This window comes from Delphinapterus leucas, chromosome 14, assembly GCF_059928025.1.
Source record: "Delphinapterus leucas isolate spDelLeu-1000000601 "Yukka" chromosome 14, BTC_Dleu_Yukka2, whole genome shotgun sequence".
Classification (NCBI taxonomy): Eukaryota; Metazoa; Chordata; class Mammalia; order Artiodactyla; family Monodontidae; genus Delphinapterus; species Delphinapterus leucas.
Genome location: NC_143142.1, coordinates 86909504 through 86916000, shown reverse-complemented (window position 1 = coordinate 86916000; position 6497 = coordinate 86909504). Strand labels below are relative to the sequence as shown.

At 55.5% G+C, this 6497-nt stretch overlaps 1 protein-coding gene across 4 annotated transcripts in view; it reads left to right on the top strand.

The window, feature by feature from the left end:
• The first annotated feature begins 2614 nt into the window (after positions 1-2614).
• The window catches only part of ZNF516 (zinc finger protein 516), a 121037-nt gene continuing 117154 nt past the window's right edge, over positions 2615-6497 (top strand). For 2 of the 4 annotated variants that reach the window (XM_030761989.2, XM_022560036.2), the window contains exon 1: positions 6216-6317. The gene's annotated coding sequence lies outside the window, so the exon portion shown is untranslated. Of the gene's footprint in view, positions 2734-6215; positions 6318-6497 lie in introns of those variants that run through there. The other 2 variants (XM_022560035.2, XM_030761990.2) reach the window with 2 other exon arrangements.

Sequence of the window (6497 nt, the reverse complement as noted above, 5' to 3'; positions counted from 1 at the left end):
CATTTTCCTTGGCTTGAAGGGACAGAGTCCCAAATCCTGAACAGATAATTCATTAGACCATAACAAGGGAAAATAAGTATTTTTTCTCCAACTATTTCATTAACCAGAATTCTTGTCTGTTATAAAATTATAAATACCCAATGTATATCCAACCATTAATCCATCAGTCTTGCTGATTTCTCTCCACCCAAATATTGTAATTTACCTAAACATTTCAAAATAGGAGGACTTCTTTTGGGGGATTTCAGGGATGTACATTTTGTGCAGAAACAGTGTCCTTAAACTCTAATGGGGACTTTAAATGTCTGAAGATATTAAACAGTTGAAATTTTGACAATGCTGAATATATTGTAGGAGTAGTACGAGAACTCATATATTTTGTTTTGATACCATTTTTAAAATAGTGTGTTGACAAACGAACAGTAATGTAAACACATCTGGCTCACGAAGGGTGCTCTCACCAGTAACAAAACCGAGCTGGTCCTCAAGCTGCCATTCCCCAGGATGTAACTCTTACGGCCTCTCAAGTTACATTCTCAGATTCTGCATGCATTGTAGAGAAACAGGGAAGAAAAGCACACTATTATTGCAGAACCCGCGTGGCCCTGAGTGAAATCACATGTGGGTGATAAGCAGGCTGAAGAAAGAAGGCAAGTCATGAAACTCACAGTTTTATGTGGAGGAGTGTGGAAGCTTTGCTCACCGATTGTTGGTCTAACTTGTCAATTTTCCACACATGGAAGTTATTAGCGCAATCCTGTAGTCTTAAATAGACCTAAGAACTTTTACCATGGGCTCAAATCCATTCCAAAATACTACAAAAAGTATTAAAGTTTCAGTAGGCAAATTTTAATCTCTTTGGGGGCGCATACATATATACGTGATAGTACGTCTCTATATGACATTTATATCCACGTAATCAGTTACAACGGGGCCATACTTTTATTTGTGCATTTTTACTCTGCATTGTAAAGAACTGTGGGCACTTCAATCCTTTTCTGTGAATCGGGCTTAAATTTGCTTGTTCAAGAATACGTCACACTCAGGCATTCAGGCTGAAACCAGCAACAGTCGTCAACGACCTTTACCATGCCTGCTCTCCGCATTAGTGCAGATCATTGATCATATTTTATGACCAGGAATCCTTCTCGCAAAGGTTCTCGGCCGTCTTGCTCCCTCCCTGTCTCTCTACCCCCCACTCCCTTGCTTCGTGGAAACGCACGCACATGCACACACACGCACACACATCACACACCCTGCACTCACGTTGCACACATGCAGAATGGCCCACTGGCTGAGAGTCCAGCTTTGCAGGCACAACTCCCTTCCTGGGTGCTGGTCCGTAGTGGTTTCTGTTGTAAATGCCCTGAGCTGGAGCGGGCCCCCGAGCTGCTGCAGCAGCCGTGAACATTAGCGAACGTTAGGCTCCGAGAGAAATGCCACCGCGGAAGGTAAGGCCTGGATCGTAGCGCGGCCTCCACAGCAGAGCCACGGCCGTGTCTTGGATGGAATCCATCTCCACTGCAGATCGTCACGAGGTGAGCAGAACACGGCCAGGAGCCTGGTGGGAGAGGGCAGCATTACTCCGCGCAGGTCACCGCTCCCTGGGTCTACGTCACCCCCGGCTCGAGCGTGCTGGGGGGGGCGCTCCCGCTCCCACAGCCTCCCCCCTTCACCTCTCCTCCTTCCCCTCCATCTGCCCCCTCCCGCCCCTTCTCCTCTGCAGTCACCCACCCCCCGTGAAAGATTTCTGGAGTCAAATTGGGATTTCCATTCTCAGACTCGACTTAGTGCAACTAACTACGGCCCACGGAGAGTAGTAATTGGGGTGAGAAAGTGGAGTTTGAAAAACAAAAATTAAAGTGGAACTTTTCAAGGATAAAAATAAAAAACAACAGGGATTTAAAAATTGCCAGACAGCAGAATCTTGCTCTGAAGTCTTTCCAGTGGGACCCCATCTTGATTCCGGACTTCCTCGGCAGACACCCTGTCTGAATACCCCCGGCACCTTTATCAGGAAGTTAGGTGAAACGCACACCCTAAGCGGCTTGTAAACCACGCGCGGCTGGGACCACCGGAAGGATACCCGCCTATAAATCTGGATTCCAGGCTTAGGGCTCAGGTGCCCAAGCCGGCTGAACATGCATTCCCAGCACGCTTGCACGTATGGACGCGTGCCTGTGTGTGTATCCGTGTGTGCGCGTAAACAGCTTCCCGTAACTGGATCTGCGGCAGCGCTAGTCCTTGGGAATAAGGGGCGACAACTAGCTGCTGGGATCGGGATTCAGTGCTATTAGGGGAAGAATTATCAGTGTCTGAGTCATCGCGAGCCTCCAGACTTTCCCCGCAGTGTGGCAGAACTTTGTGCTGATGAGACAATAGTGGAGCGTGTGCGTTTCCTACAGGGCAGACCATTCCGGGGCTGGGGGAAGTCTCGGGCCTGCGCCGGGCCGCTGAGGCCCGGTCCCCTCCCCGCGCCGCGCAACCCCCGGAGCCCGGCCGGCGCCGGGGTCCCCGCGGGGCGGGCGCGTCCGGGGCGCTCGCGGGCGGCGCGGGGAGGGGGCCGGGCGCGTGGTGGGTCCCGCGCGCCCTCGCGCGTCCCCCGCGCCCGGGCGCAGCTGGCGCGGTCGGTCTAGTGCAGCGCTCGGCTCCGCGCCTCGGGCGCTCGGCTTCACCTTCAGAGGCGCGGGGCGTGCGCGTCCTCCTCCCCGGGCCGCCCGCCTCCCCGCCAAGGTAGGGGCCGGGGTGTAGGCGCGGCGGGGCCCGCGGGAGGGCGGGGGGCGCTGGGACCAGGCCTCGACGTGTGGGGGACCCGGCGTGCGCCGCGGGGGTCGGGGCTCCGGGAAAGGACTCCGGGGCGCGGGGAGGGCGGTTCGCTTTCCCGGTGGCTAGTTGCTCCGCTCCGCAATTCCGGGAGAGGGAAGATGCAACTTCGGGCGGCCCAGCGAGCGCCCGGGAGGTGGCTTTTACCGCAGTGGAGGGGCGGGGTGGGAGCGCGGAGGAGGCTCCGGCTTTGTACACTTCGTCAAAGGCGACGCGGGAGGAGGGGAGCTCGGATGCGCTCTCCATCCATTAGGAGACAAAGAGCAAATTGCCTTACTTTAAAGTAAAACGCTCCGGCTAATGAAGGTGGGTGCTGGGGCCTCGGGGCCCGAGGAGCCGCTTCAGTTATTAAGGGTTTGGTTGATGGGGTCGATGCCAGTGGGCACCGAGCGCTGCTGCCTCGGGGACGTGCTTGCGGGGAGGGGCGTTGTTCCCCCCCTCCCCTGGCTGCGTGCCCATCAGCTGGGAGCGCATAAGTGACCCTAACATTAAAGAAGTGAGAGCCCGGAAGGGAATTTAGGGCCGGAGTGGGGTTGGGGACGAGGGTTCTCGCAGTGACTGAGGCGGGGTGGGGAGACGGGGTCAGCGTGGCAGGGGCTCCTCGGAGATGCACCCAGCCTGGCGTGGCCGGGGGCGGGGGAGGTATTGATCGCGCTGTATACCCGCGTATATACTAGAAAAGAATACTTGGGGTGTGTGTTTGGGGGTGGTGGTGATGGAAAAGCGCCTCGTCTGTCATTTCCAGGGGGAGCTAACCTACTGAAGTGTTACGATCAGTATTTAGTTTGAACCGCCTCGTCGAGTTTTAAAGAAACTTTGTATGAATAAGTTTGTTAAAAGACAGCCGAGTTGGGTATTTAAAACAGTGGTTCATGAAGGAAGGTTGGTGTGCGGTGACAATCAGCCGTGGTGGGCTGGGGAGCCGGTGGAGCTTTGCTATTAGGGACCCGAGAGACCGAGCCTTGTATCCGAAAACTGTGGGTCTGTAAGTCAGCCTCGCTTATTATCAGCGTTAATAAGCTCCCCGCAGCAGACCGGGATGTGACCAGGGGCTTCTGGGGTTGTGTGTCTGTGTTTTACTCATTCCGCTGGGCTTACTGATAAAGAATTACTTGGTCTCCGGGTGTGCAAAGATCAACTTGCTCAGCCCTCTTTTAAAATATATTCATTCTGTGCCTTATTTAATCCAGATGCACAGAAAGCCATTTGCTGCTTCATTGTTGGCTTACATTTTTTGAAAAGGCGACTGGTGTAACCTGTGGAATTTGAAATGCAAATAAAAGCCTGTGGGAGTCGAGGCAGAACAAATCAGCGTTTATAAAGTGGAAAAGATTTAATGTCTTTGAGATCATTGCGGAGGAAAAAAACTGGAGAGGGGGAGTGATTTTTCAGGGAGTGAATTGTGACGTCAGGTCTTTTTGGAAAAGATGTTATTTTTAAGGTCTGAAACCCGGGTATGTAAAGTGCTTACAGGAAAAACAGATTACAAGATTAACATCTGTTAACATGATCGTTTATCTCCAGCCAAAAATAGGTCAGTTCTTTCTTAAGGAAACACGATTGCTGGCGCATGCTTAAATAATAAAATTAAAATAATGAGTTCATAAATTAGGACCAGCGTTTGTTCTAATCTGACCTGTGAAGAACATTTTTTAATTTCGAGATCAATGAAAGGTCAGAGTCCCTTTTGGGTGTTGAGAACAGCTTCACCCTGCGTCCATCCCCTCCCGGATGACCCCCTCCTTTTCACCGCGCTCTCCCTGTCCTCCCCCACCCCGATTGCTAATTTCCCCTTTCATCCATTGAGGAAGTACAAAATATATTTAAACGGATATTGTCTGATGCCCCCCCCCCCCTCGTTAACGAAGGCAAACTCTCTCTCGGCGCAGATGGCTAACTTTCAGACCTCTGCTGTTGTTTTACCAATAAATGAAACGGTAGGGAAGGGGAAAAAAAGGAAACAGCCTTGCGAAGTCTCCCTGCCCCCTGGGTGTGAGTGACGGCTCTCCCGGCCAATCCGCAGCGGCTTTCTCCATCCCGGAGGTAATTTGGGGTGTGAGTGTGTACGCGCGCGCGCGTGCATGCGCCCATGTGTCTGCACACTGTTAAATCCGACCAGCCCCACGCGTCCTCAGGCTCCTGATTTGCACAGCTGAGAGCTGTAGACGTGGACACGCTTTTTTCTGAGTCTTTGAAGCTAGGTGGGCACGCGGCAGTCCAAATGGAGACCCTCCATCCTCCGAGTGTCCCCCCCCCCGTAAAGAATGGGCGTAAGAAGTGCTTTCGGATTCCAGTCGAAACCTGCAGACGGGGAAGAAAAGGAGTGATGCGATTGTGCTTCTCAGAGACTAGGGAATCGAAATGTGTGGTTCCTTCCGTCACGTTCCCACGCGGCAGGCGCGCCCTGCGCTCTTGGGGTCGGAGGGAGGGAGCCCACTCGCCGGGCGCTAAGCGTAGCCAGGTCGAGGATTGTTGAAACTGGTGTTAACTGTAAAAGTGAAGGGCAGCGTGGACCTTCCAACTTCACATTTTATTTTCTCACTGGCAGTTGATCCTTAGTCCATGGCAAAGGCTAGAATGTGACCTGCTTATGGTCAGAGTTCTGCTGCCCACCCGACTTATGAATGCGAAGGGCTGGCCGTGGCTCCCGCGCACAATGGGCACATTCACGGGCGGAGCGCGTCACGGGCCGCCACACATTTCCTACGGGTTTAACCCGGCACCAACTTCCCTAGGAATACTGGTAGTGTTGTGTGTGGACACATGCTACTAGCCATGTAGCATCTCTGTTCTGTATTGGAGTGGCTGTGCTGCTTCGCTCTGGGATGGATGGTAATGCTGCAGGGAACGGGTTAAGGACCCACATGTGTCCCCTGCTTCCCCGAGACCCCTGGGAGGCACCCTGCGACCCGACCTGGTCCACGCACGGTGTGTCCGGCTGCAGAGCCGCGCGGAGGTCTGCCGGAGGGTCCACGGGCGACCCCGGGCGACCTTCGTCCTCTCCCATCAAGATCCTAACTCGGTTACAAGGTGGTGTCCGGAGCCCCGCGCCTCCCGCCCGGGCCATTTCCGCCCCCTAAATCCGAGTACGACTGGATTCTCTTCCCCCCGCCCCCCAATCTCTGTGAGCTCGCGGATTGAGGAATGGTCAGAAGGGGGAGGCGTCGTTAGATTAAATCATTCCTATTTCTGTTTCTCCTGCTGGTGCGGCGCTGGGCCTGGGGCGCCTGGGGAGGCGGGGGCCGGGCGGGGGCGGGGGCATTTACCTGCCCGCCCCGGGGGCGGCGGCCTCTCGCGGCCCGGCTAACTGGGGGAGGGCCGTGGGCGGGGCGGGCGGGGCGGGGAGGTGGGGGAGGGCCCGGCCCGCCCCCTCCCCCCGGCGCCCGCCCCCCGCCCCCGTCATGTGGAGCGGACGTCACACGCCTGCACTGTAACCCAAGAAGTGAAAGAGACGGGGACCCACGGCCCAACTTCGCACCGTAACAAAGGCGGGGGTCCGTGCGGGCCGGAGAGGGTCTAACTGGGGAGGGATCGGGCCGGCGGGAGGGGGCGGGGATGAGGTTGGGGGTGGGGAGTGCAGGGCCCGGGGCTGCTCTGGGGCGGGAGACTGGGGGGCCCGGCCGGGGGGTGAGGGCCTGGTCTGGGGCGGGGTCGGCGCGGGGCGGGGAGTGCGG